We start from the raw sequence: 21,769 nt of genomic DNA on the forward strand, positions 1-21,769 counted from the left end.
TGTCTCAGCCTCCCGAGTAGCTGGGATTACAGGAGTATGCCACCATGCCTGGCTAATTTGTTGTATTTTTAGTAGAGACGGGGTTTCACCGTGTTGGCCAGGCTGGTCTCGAACTCCTGGCCTCAAGCGATCCGCCCACGAGTCATGACATCCAGCCCACTCTCAGGGTGGTGGGAATTAAGCTCTTTCTCCTGGAGACATCATTTGATTTTGATTTGCAGGACAACCCTTTGAGGTCAAGAAAGATTTGAGTTTGTGGGAAAGAAATGATGTGGGGCCGGGCGCAGAAGTTCACGCCTGTAATCTCAGCGCTTTGGGAGGCTGAGGCAGGAGGATCCCTTGAGTTCAGGAGTCTGGGCAATATAGTGAGACCCTCGTCTCTACAAAAAAAATGTGTAAAAGTTAGCCAGGTGTGGTGGCACTCGCCTATAATCCTAGCTACTCGGGAGGCTGAGGTGGCAGCATTGCTTGAGCCCAGGTGTTCAAAGCTACAGTTAGCTATGATTTGCCACTGCCCACTAGCCTGTGCCACAGAGCAAGACCCTGTTCCTAAAAAGAAAAAAGAAATAATGTGGGTAAAGGCTGGGTGTGGTGGCTTACGCCTGTAATCCCAGCACTTTGGGAGACCAAGGTGGGAGGATCACTTGAGGTCAGGAGTTTGAGACCAGCCTGGCCAACATGGTGAGACCCCATCTCCATTAAAAACACAAAACAATTAGCGGGGCATGGTAGCACATGCCTGTAATCACAGTTACTCAGGAGGCTGAGGTGGGAGGATCCCTTGAACCCAAGAGGTGGAGGTTGCAGTGAGGCAAGATTGCACCACTGCACTTCAGCCTGGGCGACAGAGTGAGACTCTGTATCAAAAAAAAGAAAAAAGAAAAGAAAAGAAAGAAAAATGATGTGGGTAGCACTCACTTAGCATGATGTCTGGTACACACGGGCAATGGTATCTTGTATCATCATCACCATCCTCTTCATTTTTTGTTATTGTCATTTAAAGTCTTTCAGCCAGTAAGAGGCAAAGCTAGCATTTAAATCATAGACGCTTGCCTCTGCAAAGCTGCAAAAACAAATAAAAATAATAATAAATCACAGACCAAGCCAGGTGTGGTGGCTTACGCCTGTAATCCTAGCACTTTGGGAGGCCGAGGAGGGAAGATCACGAGGTCAAGAGATGGAGACCATCCTGGCCAACATGGTGAAACACCGTCTCTACTAAAAATACAAAAATTAGCTGGGTGTGGTGGTGCCTGCCTGTAGTCCCAGCTACTCGGGAGACTGAGGCAGGAGAATCACTTGAACCCGGGAAGCAGAGGTTGCAGTGAGCTGAGATCACACCACTGCACTCCAGCCCGTTGACAGAGTGAGACTCTGTCTCAAAAAAATAAATAAATAAAATAAAAATAAAAAAATAAATCACAGACCCTAACCCTGTTCTCTGACCACAAACCCCTCCCCACCTGTGTCAGGAGGCATGCAGGGGCCAAAACACCCATGTCTCATTCCCAGCAGGCTGAGAAAGGTCCTCCCAAGGTATAACTCCCCACAGGCCTACCTGCTTTTAAAGGTATTCAAAGTCAGACGTGACAGTCTGTCCCACGGAGGAAACAGCCTCACAGTAAGTTAAACAAACAGAACAGAGAATGAGTCACACTCCAGGTAATTAGAGAAGGTGGGTCTCCACGATAAAGTTGGGATGCTTTTCAGAGAACAGACACCACGCCAGACAGTCCTGTTCCTGGCCTTGACCTTTGAGGCTATTTATAATTCGACCCCACCTATCCCTCCACGCTTCTCTCCCACTACTCAGGTTCTCCGGACTCCACAGCCCAGCCAGCCTGAAGTCTCATGGCTGTTCATACACATCATACACATACGCTGTGCCTTGCTCATCCAGCGCTGTTCCTGGAACTCCCTCTCCCACCTAACTCTTACTCATCCTTTTAAGACAAAGCCCAGGCCCGCTTCCTCCAGGAAGTCGGAATTAGGCTGGATAAGTGTCTGAATGTCTCTTAGGCCAGTTGCTCTCAGCCAAGGAAACATCTGGAGGCATTTTTTTCAGGACCAGGGGAGCCACTGGCATCTAGGAGGTAGAGACCAGGGATGCTGCTCAACACCCTCCAGTGCATAGGAGACCACCCCTGCCACCACCACCGAGAATTATCCAGCCCTAATTGTCGAAAGTGCCAAGCTGAGAAAACCCTGCTCTGGGCCTAAGCTCCTTGCATCTCCTTAGCTCTTAGAGCCCCTGGTCCATGCTAAAGACTCATAAATGAGGCCAGGTGTGGTGGCTCATGCCTGTAATCCCAGCACTTTGGGAGGCTGAGGCAGGCAGATCACCTAAGGTCAGGAGTTCAAGACCAGCCTGGCCAACATGGTAAAACCCCATCTCTACAAAAAATACAAAAATTAGCCAGATGTAGTGGCGGGTGCCTGCAATCCCAGCTACTCGGGAGGCTGAGGTAGGAGAATTGCTTCAATCTGGGAGGTGGAGTTTGCAGTGAGCCAAGATGGCACCACTGCACTCCAGCCTGGGCAACAGAGTGAGACTCCGTCTCAAAAAAAAAAAAAAAAAAAAAAAAGACTCATAAATGCAGAATGGTTGGATGGATAAAAGAAAGATGGGAGATGTTTCTCCTTCCTAGTTGTCTCTGAGAAAGTTGGTTTCTATGTTTAGGGGAGGGCTGTGTCCACCTGAAGTTTCCTATAACCAAGATAGCTATAGAAATAAGGCTGATGGCCAGACCCAGTGGCTCACGCCTGTAATCCCAGCACTTTGGGAGGCCGGGGTGGGAGGATCACTTGAGGTCAGGAGTTCAAGACCAGTCTGGCCAACATGGTGAAACCCTGACTCTACTGAAAAAAAACACAAAAATTAGCCAGGTTTGGTGGTGCATACCTGTAATTCCAGCACTCGGGAGGCTGAGGCAGGAGGATCACTTGAACCCAGGAGGTGGAGGCTGCAGTGAGCCTAGACGGTGCCACTACACTGCAGCCTGGGTGACAGAGTGAGACTCTGTCTCAAGAAAGAAAAAAAAAAGAAAGAAAAAGAGAAAGAAGGAAAGAAGGTTCAAAGGCCAGGCATGATGGCTCACGCCTACAATCCCGGCATCATAGGAGGCCCAGGCGGGCAGATCACTTGAGCTCAGGAGTTCGAGACCAACCTAGGCAACATGGCGAAACTCTGTCTCTACAAAAAAATTAGCCAGACGTGGTGGTGCGTGCCTGTGGTCCCAGCTACTTGGGAGGCTGAGGTGGGAGGACAACTTGAGCCCAGGAGATGGAAGCTGCAATGAGTTATGATTGTGCCACTGCACTTCCAGCCTAAGTGACAGAGTGAGATCCTGTCTCAAAAAAAAAAAGAAAAAGAAAAAAGGAAAAAGAATAAGGTTCATGCCCCTAAGTCCATAAGCCACAGCTACTCAGAGAAGGAACAGCTGCCCATCCATTGACCCCTCATAAACTCCCGTGTTAGAGTTTCTGACCTCAGCTGCAGTAGGGTGCCTGGTGAATTACGTCTTGCATTTCTGGGACATCCAATTCCCTGAACATGCTCCCTTCCTCTGGACCATGAAGGTTGGACTTGAACTGAAGGCTAGTCCATCTGGGGACGCGACCCTCCAGCTTCTGAACTGGGGACTCTCAACAACATATTGTGCATGTTTTGAAGTGATTGGGTTTGGGGAAATCTTTTTTTCTAAAATAGAGACTGGGTCATGCGAGGTTTCCCAGGCTGATCTCAAAGCTCCTGGACTCAAGTGATCCTCCCTCCTCGGACTCCCAAAGTGTTAGGATTACAGGCATGAGCCGTCTTGCCTGGCCATGGGGAGATCTTCTGGGCCTGGCTGACCAGCCAACCTTGGTGAGAGCTGTTCTGCTCGACTCCTGGTTACTGTTCAACTCCCTCCCCTGTGGCAGGACTTGGATTAGACAGGCAACCTCAAGACTGGGGTGTCTGATGGCAATTGAGAGGTTGCTGGTGCTGGGGGAAGCATCTGGCCTATCGACATCTGCCAAATAGCACCTGTGTGGAAGTGGATGGGGGAGGGTATGGTATGTGTTTCAGACTCTGAGCACCTGTTTGAGGGTATCTGACAGCATCTGTATTGGGGTTATCTAGTATGTGTTTGGGGGTATCTGCTGGACCTATGTGGAGTGTCTGACATATTTGGGGGTTACCTGGAAGCCTGTTTTGGGTATCTGATGGCACCTGCCTGGGTGCCTGTGTTTAGGGGATCTGAGGGTATGTATGTTGGGGTGTCTGAGACCACTGGAGAGGTATATGATTCATTTTTCCCAGACCCGCCTTTCTGAAGTCTATGCTGCCTCTTTTTTGTTGTTGTTATTTTGAGACAGAGTCTTGCTCTGTTGCCCAGGCTGGAGTGCAGTGGCATGATCATAGCTCACTGCAGCCTGGACCTCCCAGGCTCAAGTCATCCTCCCACCTCAGCCTCTGGAGGAGTTGGGACCACAGGCAGGCACCTCCATGCCCTGCTCATTTTAAAAAATGTTTCGTAGAGATGGGGTCTTGCTATGTTGGCCAGACTGGTGGTCCTGAACTCCTGGGCTGAAGTGATCCCCCCACCACTCCCTGATGCTGCTTCTTTTTTCTCAGGTGACAGACCCTGCCCTCTCCATTTCTTGGACTCTCCCCGCTAAGACTCCCCACCACTGGGAGTGCCCCCCTTAGGTACCTCCAATCCTAACGAGCCCGTAGGAGCCCACTGACAACCCCTCCAGGCATCCCTTGATTCTTCCAAAACACCCCCAGCTCCACTGTCCTCCCTTGGGGTCCCCTTAACCATGCTATCCTCCCTCGGGGTTCCCCAACCCCGCTGTCCTCCCTCGGGGTCCCCCCAACCCCGCTGTCCTCCCTTGGGGTCCCCCAACCCCGCTGTCCTCCCTCAGGGTCCCCCTAACTGTGCCGTACCCCCCTTGAGATTCTCCAAACCGTTGTCCTCCTCAGGACATCCTCCCCAGCCCCGCTAATCACCCAGTCTTCCGTTAACCCCACAAAACGCCCACCTAACCCTGCTGCTCTCCCTCTGGATCCCCGCAACCCAGCTGTCCCCTCAGAGCCCCCGGCCCCACTGACAGCCAGGCTCGCATTGCTCTCCTTCAAAAAGCCCCCCAACCCCGCTGACCCGCCCCTCAAAAGTCGCCCTCGCCGCGAGCACCCTCCCACTTCGGTGCCCGCGCCCCTCTCAAGGCCGAGCCGACACCCCCTCCCCGCGGCTCGGGGGGCAGCAGCCCCAGGTCCCCGGGAGCGCCCCGCCCTCGAGGGCACGCCTCCTTCCGGGTCACGCCCTCTGCCCCGCCTCCGAGGCGGGATCGCGCATGCGCCGCTCTCCTCGCGCGGCTTCCCGCTTCCGGCTCCCAGCTGCTAGCTACTGTGGATCCGGGGAGGCCGGGCGGAGGCGTCGGAGGCGGCTGCGAGAGTGGCAGAGGAGCTGGCGGAGAGCGGCAGAGGAGCTGGCGGAGAGCGGCCTGCGGGCGATCGGGCCGAGGTGAGGACGGCGGCGGGGCGGTCCCGAGGAAAACGGGGCTCAGGAGGGGGCCCTCGTTCTCTTCAGGGGGTGGCCTGGGGCGCGGGACCCCCGGGGCTGCCTCGGGCCTCCCGCCGGCTCCTGGGGGACTTCTCCAGGCAGGCGAACGGGTGCTGGGGTGCAGGCTGCTCCTTCAATGCATGGAGGCTCTAGGCGGCGATTGCAGGGTGCACAGGTGCAGACGATGCCCGCCGGCTCCGTCCGAGCCCCAGCCAGTCCTGGGGTGCTGCGGCTTACTCTCCTCCAGGAGAGGAGAGGAGGGGTCACTCGGGCCCCAGCCTCTGCTCCTCGTTCAGGAGCGCCCGGGGCAGGACCAGGGATGGAATGGAACCCACCACAATACCTAGCACCGTCGTATTTCAGGCCTCCCAGGAGAACCCTCACACCCCGGAGCAGACAGCCCTCCCTGGCAGGGAGCGTTTGGGTGCAAAACCGTGAGAACTATCTGTGCCATGGGTTTTAGTTTGTTGTATAAGAACTCAGTTGGTGCTTTCATTGCGGACGGGAACGAGAAGCTTTCCCCTGGTCCTTGTATGTTTCGTTTTGTTTTACGTTTTTAAATTTCAACTTTTATTTGAGATTGAGGGGGTACATGTACAGGTTTGTTACCTGGATATATTGCGTGATGCTGAGGTTTGGGGTGTGACTGATCTCGTCACCCAGGTACTGAGCATAGTACCCAATAGTTAGTTTCAACCCTTGACCTCCTCCTTCCCTCCCCGCTCTAGTAGAGCTCAGTTTCGGTTGTCTTCTTTGTGTCCATGAGTACCCAAGGTTTAGCTCCACTTACAAGTGGGAAAGTGCGATATTTGGTTTTCTGTTCCTGCGTTAATTCGACTAGCACTTGAGTGTTTTGCTGTAGCTATCTGCCCCTTATCTCTTGCTCTGTTGAGATTAAAGCCTGGACCACAGGATTAAAAAACGTTCTTAAAGTTTTACCACGGAAGTGAAGCGGCCAACACACCTTTTCCCCTTTGCCTTGTTTTCGCGGAGATGAAGCTCCAGCCAGTAGCTTTGAAGGGCCCCATTCTCTTCCCATTGACCAGAGAGAGAGTTCAGGAGAGTATAGACAGCCCAGTGGCCAAGGGATGAGTTTTGCAGGTGTCTGAGTGAATGATTAATCCTCCAGCTGTAAGAAGTGTCAGGAGAGGCTGGGCGCGGTGGCTCAAGCCTGTAATCCCAGCACTTTGGGAGGCCAAGGTGGGTGGATCACGAGGTCAGGAGATCGAGACCATCCTGGCCAACATGGTGAAACCCCATCTCTACTAAAATACAAAAATTAGCCGGGCATGGTAGCGGACGCCTGTAGTCCCAGCTACTCTGGAGGCTGAGGCAGGGGAATCACTTGAACTCGGGAGGCAGAAGTTGCAGTGAGCCGCGATCGGGCCACTGCACTCCAGCCTGGCGACAGAGCAAGACTGTCTAAAAAGAAAAAAAAAAAGAAGTGTCAGGAGCACAGGCTTGAGGTCAGATCCGAGCTGGGTTCTGGTCCCAGTTCCACCACCTGTTAGCCATGTAACTTCACTAAGTTTCTGTCTTCCCATCTTTAAAATGGGAATAAGGGTTGGTTGGGGTTTCTATGAAGTAATCTGTGTAAGGTGCGTCACAGAAGTGTCTGGCATATGGCAAACTTTCCATCAGTGTTATACACCCTTTGCATATGCGAATGCTCCCAGGCTTGGATGTTTAGGTTAACATTCCAAATTATAAAGAGTTTGGAAATTTTGAGCATCTCGGATGTTGTTTGGACCGAGTCAGGGTTTACGCTTTATCAGTAGTTTCCTATTTCTGTAGGTCAGCAAGCCTTTTTGCGAAAAAAAAAAAAAAAAAAATGAAGATGTGTTTGTTCTAGAGCAAAAAAGAGCAAACAGCTGGCAGGCATAATACATTTCATTTTTGTAAACGTTACTTTGTTTTGGTTTTGGATAGCTTATTTCGTTTTTGTTTTCTTCTGAAATTAGAATGTGATTTTAGTTAAAATTTTTTTTTTCTTTTTAGAGACAGGGTCTCACTCTGTTGCCCAGACTGGAGTGCAATAGCACAATCATAGCTCACTACAGCCTCGAACTCCTGGGCTCAAATAATCCTCCTGCCACAAACTCCCAAGTAGCTGGGACTACAGACACGCGCTTCCATGTCTGGCTAGTTTTTAAAAAGTTTTTGGGCCGGGTGCAGTGGCTCACACCTGTAATCCCAGCACTCTGGGAGGCCCGGGGGGGCAGATCACGAGGTCAGGAGATTGAGACCATCCTGGCTAACACGGTGAAACCCCGTCTCTACTAAAAATACAAAAAATTAGCTGGGCATGATGGCGTGTGCCTGTAGTCCCAGCTAGTCAGGAGGCTGAGGCAGGAGAATGGCGTGAACCCGGGAGGTAGAGGTTGCAGTGAGCCGAGATCGTGCCACTGCACTCCAGCCTGGGCAATAGAACGAGACTCCATCTCAAAAAAAAAAAAAAATTTTTTTTGTGGGGTCTCGCTATGTTGCCCAGGCTGGTCTTGAAGTCCTGGACTCAGGCGATCCTCCCACCTCGGCCTCCCAAAGTGCTAGGATTACAGGCGTGAGCTGCCACAGCCTGTGGTTTTTGTTTTTGTTTTTTTAACTGACAGATAACAGTGTATGTATTTATCATGTGCAACGTGACATATTCTTGAAAAATGCAAGAGGAGCGGATGTTAAGCACTTTCACCACAAAAATGAGAGCTATGTGAAGTGCTGCATTTGTTACTAAGCTAGATTTAACCATGCCACTGTGTATATATACTTCAAAGTGTGTTTCCTTTTTCTTTTTCCTTTTGTTTTTTGAGACGGTCTCGCTCTGGCGCCCAGGCTGGAGTGCAGTGGTGTGATCTTGGCTCACTACAACCTCCGCCTCCCAAGTTTGAGCAATTTTGCCTCAGCCTCCCAAGTAGCTGGGATTACAGGTGTGTGCCACCACGCCCAGCTAATTTTTTGTATTTTTAGTAGAGGTGGGGTTTCGCCATGTTGGCCAGGCTGATGTCGAACTCCTGACCTCAGGTAATATCCCCTCCTTGGCCTCCAAGAGAGCTGAGATTACAGGCATGAGCCACCACGCCCGGTCATATTTCATTTTTAAATGGCATACCTTAGAGAAGCAGAAAAGAGACCGGGCACCATGGCTCACACCTGTAATCCCAACACCTTGGGAGGTCGAGGTGGGCAGAGAGGCCAGGAGTTCGAGACCAGCCTGGCCAACAGGGTGAAACCCCATCTCTACTAAGAAATACAAAAATTACCTGGGCATGGTGGCCTGCGCCTGTAATCCCAGCTACTTGGGAGGCTGAGGCAGGAGAATCGCTTGAACCCGGAAGGCAGAGGTTGCAGTGAGCCGAGATCACGCCATTGCACTCCAGCCTGGGCAACAGAGCTAGACTCTGTCTCAAAAGAAAAAAAAAGAAAGAAAGAAAAGAGATTCTTTGGTTCTTTCTCTCTTTCTTGCTTAAATCGAGTTGAGAATGTCCCCACTTTGAAAGGGGAAGTAGCACATACATTGTTTCTGGCATAGCTGTAGTATAATTTTCATTCTTGTCACACAGTAGCAATTACGGCTTCAAGGCCATTGCCCTTTGTGGGCCAGGGCCGTGGTGACTGGCTGTGCCTCCCTGGGTGTTTACCTAGCACATGTTTAACATAGCTCAGATCGTGTGTCAAGATCTCCCTCATTCTCACTCATCCTGGGTCATGTTTCCATCTCTTCAAACTCTATGACTTACAAAACATTTTTGCTGCCACCTCCTGAAAATCATTTAAAAGCCCAGAGACCTTATATGAAGTCCAGCCAATCGCTGTTTCTTTGTTGTTTGTTAGGTAAACTTTACTTTCCCCCTGAGATGGTCAAGAACTCCTGTGTTTTGAAAACTCTCTCTCTAGGTGCAAAACAGCACCAGTGGAAGCCTCGCAGCTGCCTGGAGGAATTTTTTGGGGGGAGGATTGTGGCTGACTGGGTGAGGGAGGGAAACTGGGTAAGTTGTTCTCATTTTTGTGATGCAAATTAAGTTGTATGTGAACTAAATTAAGTTTGCTTTCTTCTCTGCTTTTGTCAGAGATAGATTCATAGTTTCAACTGAGTATAGAGTTCTAGTCTGATTATGTTCAATATGTTCAAAGCAGTAGATACACTAATTTATTTTTTCCTTCTTTTTTTTTTTTTTTTTTTTTTTTCGAGACAGAGTTTTGCTCTGTCCCCCAGGCTGGAGTGCAGTGGCATGATCTTGGCCCACTGCAAGCTCCTCCTCCGGGTTCACGCCATTCTCCTGCCTCAGCCTACCACCTCAGGCAGGCACCTCAGCTGGGACTACAGGTGCCTGCCACCACGCCTGGCTAATTTTTTGTATTTTTAGTAGAGATTGGGTTTCACCGTGTTAGCCAGGATGGTCTCGATTTCCTGACCTCGTGATCTGCCCACTTTGGCCTCCCAAAGTGCTGGGATTACAGGCGTGAGCCACCACGCCCGGCCTTTTTTTTTTTTTTTTTTTTTTTTTGAGACAGAGTTTCGCTCTTATCACCTGGGCTGGAGAGCAGTGGTGCGATCACAGCTCACTACAGCCTCGACCTCCTAGGCTCAAGCAATCCTCCCACTTCAGCCTCCCAAGGAGCTAGGACAATAGGTGCGTACCACCGCGCCCAATTAATTTTTGTATTTTTGTGTGTGTGTTAGAGATAGGGTTGCCCAGGCTGGTCTCAAACTCATGGGCTCAAGCGATCCTCCTACCTTTGTCTCCCAAAGTGTTGGTATTATAGATGTGAGTCACCATGCACGGCTTCATACACTGATTTATGGTCATATATTGAAAAAATATATATTCTAAAGTTTTCACTAACAGTACACGTTTAGCACATTGTGGATGGTGGATGGTTACATTTTTAATTCACGTCACTTTTTTAATACAGCAGCTTTATTGAAATATAATTAGCACAGCATAAAATTCACCTTTTAAAAGTGTACCATTTGGTGTGTTTTAGGATATTCACAGAGTTAAGCAACAGTCATTAGTATTTACTTCCAGGACATCTTATTATTTTTTTAAAAAAAGCAGTTAGGGTCTTGCTGTGTTGTCCAGGCTAAATGCAAACTCCTGGGTTAAAGTGTTCCTCCTGCCTTAGCCTCCTGAGTAGCTGGGACTACAAGCATCGGCCACCATACCTGGCTCAGTTCATCATTCTTATGGGTGGGTTTCAGGAGGAGAGAAAGTGAAAAGAGGGAGTTGGTCTGGAGAAAGTCTCAGCTCAAAAATGAAAACAAAAATTGGCCGGGCACAGCAGCTCACACCTGTAATCCCAGTACTTTGGAAGGCTGAGGCAGGAGGACTACTTCAGGCCAGGAGTTCAAGACCAGCCTGGATAGCATAGCAAGAATCCTATCTCTACAAAAAATTGAAAAATTGGCAAGGTGTGATGGCTCACACCTCTGGCCCCAGCTACTTGGGAGTCTGAGATGGAAGGATTGCTTGAGCCTGGGAGGTCAAGGCTGCAGAGAGCTGTGATCACACCACTGCACTCCAGCCTTGGCAACAGAGCAAGACCCTATCTCTAAATAAATAAATAAATAAATATTTATAAATGAAAAGAGGGAGTCCTGAGCGGTGCTCTCTCATTGCAGTGTGGGATGGAAGGAGGGGAGGACCATGTCAGATTACTTGGCAGGAATCTAGCATCATCTTGCGTACAGGGACATCCCAGTTACACTCTGTGTATGGATACCTCTAATTTGCTGACGTTTCATTTGAAGAGTGAAATTGAATTTAGAAACAATAGTAAGTTGGGAAGTTATCCACAATGGGGATTGCCGGACTTAGTAGTTCCCTTACAGGAGTGAAATGGATAGTGACGGACCAGATAGAATGTAGAGCAAAGGATTTCAGCATCCTTGGGCGCTGGAGGCAGCAAGGGATCAGCTCTGTAGCGCTGACAATGCCAGGATGTGGTGGCCAGTGGTGGGTCCGTGTGACCCTTTGTGATGTCCACTTGGGGGCTCCTAACCAATGAGGTTTTGTTTGTTTTGGTTTTGAGTCAGGGTCTTGCCCGGTCACCCAGGCTGGAGTGCAGTGTCACAATCATAGCCCACTGCAGCCGCAAGCTCCTGGGCTCAAGTGATCCTCCCACCTCAGCCTCCCAAATAGCTGGAACCACAGGCACACGCCATCACGCCTGGCTAATTTTTTTTTTATTTTTTGGAGAGACAGGGGTCTTACCATGTTGCCCAGGCTGGTCTTGAACTCCTGAACTCAAGCAATCTGCCTGCCTTGGCTTCCCAAAGTGCTGGGATTATAGGCATGAGCCATTGTGCCCATCCCTAAGAGAGATGGGAAGATGGAAAAATTGGAACCCTCATACACTGCTGGTGGGAATATAGGTTGGTGTAGCTGCCTTGGGAAACAGGCAGTTCCTCCAAAGCTTAAACCTTGAGTTAACCCAGCAATTCTGTTCCTCTGTAGGTTCCTAAGGCAAATGAAAACATAGGTCTACACAAACACTTGCAGAGGAATGTTCATAGTAGCATTATTCCAAGTAGCCAGAAAGCAGAGACAACCTAAATGTTCATCAGCTGAGGAACGGATACATAAAATGTGGTCCTGCCATACTGTGGAATATTACTTGGCCATGAAAAAGAAGTTCTGATACACAGATGAACCTGGAAAAAACTTGCTCAGTGAAAGAAGCCAGTCCCCAAAGGCCACCTGCTGTATGATTCCATTTATATGAAATGTATACAACAGGCAAATCCACAAGGACAGAAAGTGGATTAGTGGTTGCCACAGGCTGGGGGTAGTGGAGTGGGGAGTGATGGCCAAGGTAATGGGGTTTCTTTTTGAGGTGATGAAGGCATTCTAAAATTGACTGTAGGCTGGGCGCAGTGGCTCATGCCTGTAATCCCAGCACTTTGGGAGGCCAAGACGGGCAGATCACAACGTCAGGAGTTCGAGACCAGCCTGGCCAACATGGTGAAGCCCAATCTTTACTAAAAATACAAAAATTAGCCAGGTGTGGTGGCGCGTGCCTGTAGACCCAGCTCCTCGGGAGGCTGAGGCATGAGAATTGCCTGAACCCCAGAGACGGAGGTTGCAGTGAGCTGAGATCCTGCCACTGCACTTCAGCCTGGGCAACTGTGCGAGACTCTGTCTCAAAAAATAAAATAAATAAATACATAAAATAGATTGTGATGACAGATGCAGAACTCTGTGAACATACTAAGAACCATTGAATTGGATGCTGTCAAAGGGTGAGTTGTGTGGTATGATAATTCTATCTCAATAAAGCAGTTACAAAGAGAGGAAGAGATGGAATAAGAACTGGAAGCACAGTGGCAATGGGACAGAATTTTAAGGAATGGTTTGAGACTGAGTGGCAGGAAGACTGGGGGGTAAAGCTAAGAGAACCCTAAAGGAAAGGGGACCAGCTTGCCCCGTAAGTGGTGTGGGGCTAGGTTAATAGATTGCCTAATGCCCAGGAGATGTCAGTGTGCCCATGTGCTGGTCCCTGCCATGTAGGACCACGTAGGAGAAGGTTACAAAGTGTGTCTGTGCCATCCAGTGTGACAAGGTGAGAGCCTCGGAGCAGGTATAGCCCAGGCATGACCCAGAAAGCCCTCTTGACCAGCTGCTGCTGGCCAAGATAATTATATGATCACAATTTATATTATATTATAGCAAATTTAAAATTGGGATAATGTGATTCACATACCACAGAACTCACCCTTTTACAGTGTACAATTCAATGTGTTTGTTTTGTCTTTTCTGAGACAGAGTCTCACTCTGTCACCCAGGCTAGAGTACAGTAGCGCGATCTCGGCTCACTGTAACCTCCGCCTCCTGGGTTCAAGTGATTCTCTTGCCTCAGCCTCCCAAGTAGCTGGGGCTACAGGTGCAGGCCTCCTGACCTCAAGCAATCCGCCCGCCTTGGCCTCCCAAAGTGGTGGGATTACAGGCGTGAGCCCACCACACCCGGCCAAATCAGTGATTTTTACTATGTTCACAGAGTGGTGCAGCTGTCACTACTATAATTTCAGAACATTGTCATCACCCACAAGAAAAGCTCACACCCATAGCTTTCACTGCCCATTCCCCCATCCTCCCAGCCCCCGGCAGCCACAACCCTACTTTCTGTCTCTAGATCTGTCTATTCTAGACTTTTCATATCAGTGGAATCTTACAGTATACTTGATGTATTAATGTGACTTCTTTTACTTAGCATAACGATTGCAAGGTTCATTTACGTTGTTGCCTAAACTTAGCTTTTTCTTTCTTTTTTTTTTTTTTTTTTTTTTTGAGACGGTCTTGCTCTGTTGCCCAGGATAGAGGAATCACAGCTCACTGAAGCCTTGACCTCCTGGGCACAAGCAATCCTCCCGCTTTGTCCTCCTAAGTAGCTGGCACTACAGGTGTGTGCCACCGTGCCCGGCTAATTTTTTATTTTTTGTAGAGATGAAGCCTCGCCGTGTTGCCCAGGCTGGTCTTGAACTCCTGGGCTCAAGAGATCCTCCTGCTGGGCTCAATGACTCCCACCTGTAATCCCAGCACTTTGGGAGGCCAAGGCAGGCAGATCACCTGAGGCTGGGAGTTCAAGACCTGCCTGGCCAACATGGCAAAACCTCATCTTTACTAAAAATACAAAAATTAGCCAGGCGTGGTGGTTGGTGCCTGTAATCCCAGCTACTGATGAGGCTGAGGCAGGAGAATCACTTGAACCCGGGAGGCGGCGGAGGTTGCAGTCAGCCGAGATTGAGCCAGTGCACGTCAGCCTGGGCGACACAGCGAGACTCCATCTCAAAAAAAAAAGAGATCCTCCTGCCTCAGCCTCACAGAGTGCTGGGATTATAGGTGTGAGCCACTGCACCTGGCCTAGTTATTTGTAATCTGTAAGAAGAAATGTGAAGGAATAGTAAGGAGCACCTTGCCAGAGGCACGTACGGGCTGCCCTGGGGCTGTTTCACTGAGTTGACCTGACCTCGTGTGTTCATTGTTGATCCCTTCCCTGTCCTGGCTCCAGGGAGCCAGTTAGATGCTCGAGGGGCTTCTTGGGCTACATTCTCTGTTGTCCTGTAAATACCGACTAATCTGGATAACAGTTGTCAAGTCACAAAAAGAAGAAACACAGTTAGGTAGAAACCCAAAGCAAACCCACTCTGCGAGGCTGAGGCAGGAGGATCTCTCTCTTTTTTTTTTTTTTTTGAGATGGAGTCTCGCTCTGTCACCCAGGGTGGAGGGCAGTGGCTCAATCTCGGCTCACTGCAATCTCCGTCTCCCAGGTTCAAGTGATTCTCCTGCCTCAGCCTCCCCAGTAATGGGGATTACAGGCGCCCACCACCACACCCGGCTAATTTTTGTATTTTTAGTAGAGACGGGGTTTTGCCATGTCTCTATTAAAAGGCCTTTTAGATAGATCGTGGAGCTAATCCGACCTGAACATCCCAGTCCTGGAGTATTTTAGCATGAGGATAGCTCTCTGTTGGTCTGGAAGGTTCGCCCAATGGTTGGGCCTGAAGACAGGGGCCTCTGGGACTCTCTTGTAGCTCCTTCAGATGGGTGCATTTTGTTTTGACCAGAAACAGAACATTCTATACCGTGATCCAATGGGCACACGTACAATAATAGGATGCAAAGTGTTACCAAACCGAACTCACCTTTATTGTGTGCGACAGACTCGGGTGCTTTATTTTTATTTTTATTTTTTTGAGATGGAGTCTCACTCACCCAGGCTGGAGTGTAATGGCATGATCTTGGCTCATTGCAACCTCTGTCTACTGAGTTTAAGAGATTCTCCTGCCTCAGCCTCCCCAGTAACTGGGATTATAGGTGCCCGCCACTATGCCCAGCTTATTTTTTGTACTTTTAGTAGAGACGAGGTTTCACCATGTCAGTCAGGCTGGTCTCAAACTCCTGACGTCAGGCAATCCGCCCGCCTCGGCCTCCCAAAGTGCTGGGATTACAGGCGTGAGCCACCGCGCCCAGCGACCTCTTCCAACTTCTAAAAGGTGGCCCCAGGGATTCCTCGGCTTGTAGCCACGTCATTCCACACCGTCCGTGGTCACGTGGCCTTCACCTGTGTGTGTGTTTCCCCTCTGTATCTGTTTCTCTAAATCTCCCTCTCCTTTCTCTACACAGACACCAGTCATAGGCTCTAGGGCCTACCCTAAATCGAAATTTCATCGCGAGATCCTTAACTAATGACCTCTGCCCCAGGCTCTCTTTCCAAAGAAGTCCATATTCCAGGGTTCTCACTGGACTTGAATTTTGGTGGGACACTGTTCAGCCCACTTCAGGAACCTCCTATTTCTAGCGATTTGTAAACAACAAATTTGTTTTGTTTTAGTTTTTGAAACAGGGTCTTGCTCTGTTGCCCAGGCTGGAGTGCAGTGGTGCGATCATAGCTCACTGCAACCTCTACCTGCCAGGCTCAAGCAATCCTCCCGCCTCAGCCTCCTGAGTAGCTGGGACCACAGGCATGCACCACCACGCCTGGCTAATTGTTGGTTTTTGTAATACTGTTTTGTAGAGATGGGGTTCCACCATATTGCCCAGGCTGGTCTTAAACTCTTGGGCTCAAGGGATCCTCCTGCTTCAGCCTCCCAAAACACCGGGATTCCAGGTGGGAGCCACCATTCCCAGCCTAGAACAAGTTTACAAGCTATTGGCACTCATTTCTTAGGCTCTTTACAACACAGAGATTTTCCAGTATTTTGGAGTTGAAGTAAATGTAGAAGGTCTCACTCTTTAGAACCAGTTAATTGCAGAGAGGAAAGAGGAGGTCTTCAGGAGAACACCAGATTCTTTTTGTTGTTGTTGTTATTGAGACGGAGTTTCGCTCTGTCACCTAGGCTGGAGTGCGTTGGCGCTATCTCGGCTCACTGCAACCTCCACCATCCGCTTGGGTTCAAGCGATTCTCCTGCCTCAGCCTCCCAGGTAGCTGGGATTACAGGTGTGTGCCACCACACTTGGCTAATTTTTGTATTTTTAGTAGAGACAGGGTTTCACCATGTTGGCCAGGCTGGTCTCGAACCCCTGACCTCAGGTGATCCACCCACCTCGGCCTCCCAAAGTGCTGGGATTACAAGCGTGAGCCACCACACCTGGCCTCCAGATTCTTTTTGAAAAGCTTCTAAATCTGAATTCTCTGTGAATATAATTTGCCAAAACGTATGAGTAGGAATCTGATATTACAGTCTGTCAAATGTCTGGCCGTGTGCCTATACTCCATATAATCTTTTCCTTCCCCTGCATTCAGATACCACCTTCATCAAACACAAAAGTGTTATAGATTCAGAGAGGGCAAAAAACAAAGCTGTACCAGCTGCCTTCCCCTGCACCTAGCTTGTGAGCTGACCTTGAGACACAGGATATGTTAAAATATATTCAAGCTCACACTGTTGCAGTTCTAAAAGGAATGCTAATGAAGGTCTTTGCAAGGTTCTGGAATTTTCCTAGCGTAGGAGCTGGTTGCTGACTTATATTAATAGTTATAGCCACCTGGCACAGTGGCTCACGCCTGTAATCCCAGCACTTTGGGAGGCCGAGGCGGGCGGATCATGAGGTCAGGAGATTGAGACCATCCTGGCTAACACGGTGAAACCCCGTCTCTACTAAAAAAAACAAAAAAAAACAAAAATTAGCCGGGCATGGTGGCGGGCGCCTGTAGTCCCAGCTACTTGGGAGGCTGAGGCAGGAGAATGGCGTGAACCCGGGAAGCAGAGCTTGCAGTGAGCAGAGATCGTGCCACTGCACTCCAGACTGGGCGACAAGGCAAGACTCCGTCTCAAAAAAAAAAAAAAAAAAAAGGTTATAGCCATCATACTCAGGATGGTAGGGAACTTGAGATGCTCAGAAACCAACCACTGGCCAGGCATGGTGGCTCACGCTGGTAATCCCAGCACTTTGGGAGGCCAAGGTGGGTGGATCACCTGAGGTCAGGAGTTTGAGACCAGCCTGGCCGACATGGTGAAAACCCCGTCTCTACTAAAAATGCAAAAATTAGCCGGGTGTGGTGGCAGGCGCCTGTAATCCCAGCTACTCAGGAGGCTGAGGCAGGAGAATCGCTGGAACCCAAGAGGTGGGGGTTGAAGCGAGCTGAGATTGAGCCACTGTACCCCAGCCTGGGTGACAGAGTGAGACTGAGTCTCAAAAAAAAAAAAAAAGAAACCAACCTCTTTGCTACTTGTTTGTGGCCTGTTTGCTCCCAGCATGGGCAATTTCAAGCGTCTGGAATTCAGTAATGACTTTGCACAGCGAATCTACTTTGCCACTCCTTTTATTCCGGTTCCTTCTGCACATCAGGGATAGAGCATCGGGAGTTCCCAGGCTGCATGAGCCCAGCCGGTTGCATTTGAATTCTTGGAAATAGGCTCTCCCTTCCAGAACAAACCAATTAGATATAGTAGGCCAGGGGCCAGCAAATTTTTTCTGTTAAGAGCTAGGTAGAGGCCGAGACGGGCGGATCACGAGGTCAGGAGATTAAGACCATCTTGACTAAAACGGTGAAACCCCGTCTCTACTGAAAATACAAAAAAATTAGCCGGGCGTGGTGGCCACGCCTGTAGTCCCAGCTACTCGGGAGGCTGAGGCAGGAGAATGGCGTGAACCCAGGAGGCGGAGCTTGCAGTGAGCAGAGACCGCGCCACTGCACTCCAGCCTGGGCGACAGAGCGAGACTCCGTCTCAAAAAAAAAAAAAAAAAAAAAAGAGGTAGTAGGCTGGGTGCAGTGGCTCACGCCTGTAATCTCAGCACTTCAGGAGGCAGAGGTGGGCAGATCACTTGATCCCAGGACTTGGAGACCAGCCTGGGTAACATGGTGAAACCCCATCTCTACTAAAAATACAAAAATTATCCAGGCATTGTGGCTTATGCCTATAATCCCAGCTACTTGGGGGGTGAGACAGGAGAATTGCTTGAACTCGGGAGGTTGAAGTTGCAGTGAGCCGAAATCGCACCACTGCCTCCAGCCTGGATGACAAAGTGAGACCCTGTTTCAAAAAAAAGAGAAAGAGCCAGATAATAAATATTTCAGGCTTTGCAGGCCACATAGCCTCTGTCACAGCCACTCAACTCAAAAGAAGCCACAGACAACAGAGAAATAAGTGGGCGTGGCCGTGTTCTGATAAAACTTTATTTACAAAAACAGGTGGCCAGCCCACAGACAGTAGGGGTTCACCAGCCCCTACAGTAGACTCATCATTTTTACAGTTCTGTTTCTAGGGCCACATGGTCTGACTGTAAATTTGGCAAGGGATGCGGGTTAGGGAACAGGAGGCCCTCACCTGTCTCATGAGCTCAGCAGCTGTGTCCCAGGTTGGCCTCTTCACAATCTGGGCCCATCCATGAGCAGCAGCTCCCCGAGGGGCCCCTCTTTATCCTGCAGTGTGTTTTCTAAGGGAGTAATGATCTGTTGTGGTATTTGCAAGCCTGGGGGTGTTCAACATAGAGTTTGAGTCCCCCCAAATTAAAACAACAAGACCGGCTGAGTGCAGTGGCTCACGCCTGTAATCTCACACTTTGGGAGGCTAAGGCGGGAGGATCACTTGAACCCAAGAGTTCAAGACCAGCTTGGGCAACATAGTGAGACCCCATCTCTACAAAAAGAAATATATAAACTTAGCCACGCGTGGTGACTACAGGTAGGTAGTGTGCACCTATAGTCCCAGCTACTTGGGAGGCTGAGGCAGGAAGATCGCTTGAGTCCAGGAGTTCGAGACTGCAGTGAGCCGTGATTGCACCACTGCATTCCAGCCTGGGCAAGAGCAAGACCCTGTTTCTTTTTTTTTTTTTTTTTGAGTTGGAGTCTCGCTCTGTCGCCCAGGCTGGAGTGCAGTGGCGTGTTCTCGGCTCACTGCAAGCTCCGCCTCCTGGGTTCATGCCATTCTCCTACCTCAGCCTCCCAAGTAGCTGGGACTACAGGTGCCCACCACCTCGCCCGGCTAATTTTTTGTATTTTTAGTAGAGACGGGGTTTCACCGTGTTAGTCAGGATGGTCTTGATCTCCTGACCTCGTGATCCACCGCGTCCGGCCGACCCTGTTTCTTAAAAAAAAAAAAAAAAAAAAGACTTAATGGCAGTCCCAGTCCATGCTATGGAAAGGTTGGCCTCTGCGAGAGTTTGGATTAGATTGGAAACTAATGAAGAGTCTTTTTTTTTTTTTTGAGATGGAGGCCACTCTATCACCCAAGCTGTAGTGCAGTGGTACAATCTTGGCTCACTGTAACCTCCACCTCCTGAGTTCAAGCTATTCTCCTGCCTCAGCCTCCCAAGTAGCTGGGATTACAGGCGCCTGCCACCACCTCCAGCTAATTTTTGTATTTTTGTATTTTTTAGTAAATGCGGGGTTTCACCATGTTGGCCAGGCTGGTCTCAAACACCTGAACTCACACTTGAGCCAAGGCCCACCTCGGCCTCCCAGAGTGTTGGGATTACAGGCGTGAGCCATCGCGCCTGGCCTGTAAGGGGTTTTTCTTTCTTTTTTTTTTTTTTCTTTTGAGATGGAGTCTCACTCTGTCGCCTAGGCTGGGGTGCAGTGGTGCGATCTCAGCTTACTTACTGCAACCTCCGCCCTCCAAGTTCAAGTGATTCTCCTGTCTCAGCCTCCCAAGTAGCTGGGATTACAGGTGCCTGCCACCACACCCGGCTAATTTTTTTGTATTTTTTTTAGCAGAGATGGGGTTTTGCCATGTTGGCCAGGCTGGTCTTGAACTCCTGACCTCGTGATCCACCCGCCTCGGCCTCCCAAAGTGCTGGGATTACAGGCGTGAGCCATCATGCCCGGCCTGTGAAGGGTTTTTCTAAGGTTCACCAGCCCTGACATCATTTCAGTTCCCTTTTTCCAGAAATGCAGTGCCCTTGAATAGTTTCCCCACCCATTGAAGGCAAACAGGTTTTTTTCTGGCATTCTGCACACCTGTTTTTCTGCCCTGCCTTCCGCCTGTGACTGATTGCTTTTGATCTGCTGAAAGAGAAACCCCCGGCCTCTCTCAGGTGTTTGGTTTCCTCTGTCCTTCTTAGAGTCACCTCTGCTGACATTTATTTGCTGTTTATTTCCCACATTAAAATTGTTGGCTTGAAATATATATATATATACACATATATATGTATATATGTGTGTGTGTGTGTGTGTATATATATATACATACATACATACACACACACATATGTATATAAATCTTCCAGCTTTCTGGAAGATTTCAGCTATGTAACTAGACCTGAATTAATGTTTTCAGAATCAGTCTTCTTTTCATCAAAATGTTTTTCAGGGGCTGGGCGTGGTGGTTCACGCCTGTAATCCCAGCACTTTGGGAGGCTGAGGCTGGCAGATCATCTGAGGTCAGGAGTTCGAGACCAGCCTGGCCAACACGGTAAAACCCCATCTCTACTAAAAATACAAAAATTAGCTGGGTGTGGTGGCGTGCACCTATAATCCCAGTTACTTGGGAGGCTGAGGCACGAGAATCGCTTGAACCTGAGAAGCAGAGGTTGCAGTGATCTGAGATTGTGCTATTGCACTCCAGCCTGGGCAGCAGCGTGAGACTCCATCTCAAAAAAAAAAAAAAAAAAAAGGTTTTTCACCCTTGTCATTTTGATTTCTGCCCAGTCAATAGAATTAACATAATTGTTTAAAAGATGCCACCCACTGCCCTTCCTGAGAAGGCCTCAGGGGGTGGAATAGTTTTGCTGGGACCTTTTATACTTCAGCATCTGGCCTGTACCCAGTGTCAAGAGAAATACTCACAAGGCAGATGCTTTTTCAGCATCTGCAGTATCTATAGGTGATATTGAAGGTCCCTCCATCCTGATACCAGAAAATAGTGTGAAATTTGCACAAAAGGAAGCAGAGGATCTCAGAACAAGCCTGGGCAGCGCAGGGCCTCTCCACCTGAGACCTGGCCTTAGGTACTTTCTTTTGTCAGATATGTTAAAAATGAAGTTGCACACCAAGCTTCTCTCTTTCCTTCCTTCTTTTCTTCCTGTTCCTTTCCCCTACCTCTTCCCCTTCCCCTTCCCCTTTCCCTCCCCTCCCCTCCCCTTCCCTTTTCTTTTCTATTTCTTTTCTTGACAGAGTCTTGCCCTGTTGCCCAGGCTAGAGGGCAGTGGTGTGATCTCAGCTCACTGCAACCTCCACCTCCCAGGTTCAAGCAGTTCTCCTGCCTCAGCCTCCCAAGTAGATGGGATTACAGGTGCACACCACCATGTCCAGCTAAGTTTTGTATTTTTAGTAGACACAG

The 21,769-nt window shown here is 49.4% G+C and overlaps 1 protein-coding gene across 14 annotated transcripts in view; it reads left to right on the forward strand.

The window, feature by feature from the left end:
* The window catches only part of ARHGEF18 (Rho/Rac guanine nucleotide exchange factor 18), a 131,491-nt gene that overhangs the window by 39,350 nt on the left and 70,372 nt on the right, over window positions 1–21,769 (forward strand). For 2 of the 14 annotated variants that reach the window (XM_001145436.6, XM_063800475.1), the window contains exon 1: window positions 5,366–5,510. The exons of 10 other annotated variants lie outside the window; for them this stretch is intronic. The gene's annotated coding sequence lies outside the window, so the exon portion shown is untranslated. Of the gene's footprint in view, window positions 1–5,311; window positions 5,511–21,769 lie in introns of those variants that run through there. 2 more of the 14 variants (XM_016934862.3, XM_016934861.3) reach the window with 2 other exon arrangements.

This window comes from Pan troglodytes, chromosome 20 (assembly GCF_028858775.2).
Source record: "Pan troglodytes isolate AG18354 chromosome 20, NHGRI_mPanTro3-v2.0_pri, whole genome shotgun sequence".
Lineage (NCBI taxonomy): Eukaryota > Metazoa > Chordata > Mammalia > Primates > Hominidae > Pan > Pan troglodytes.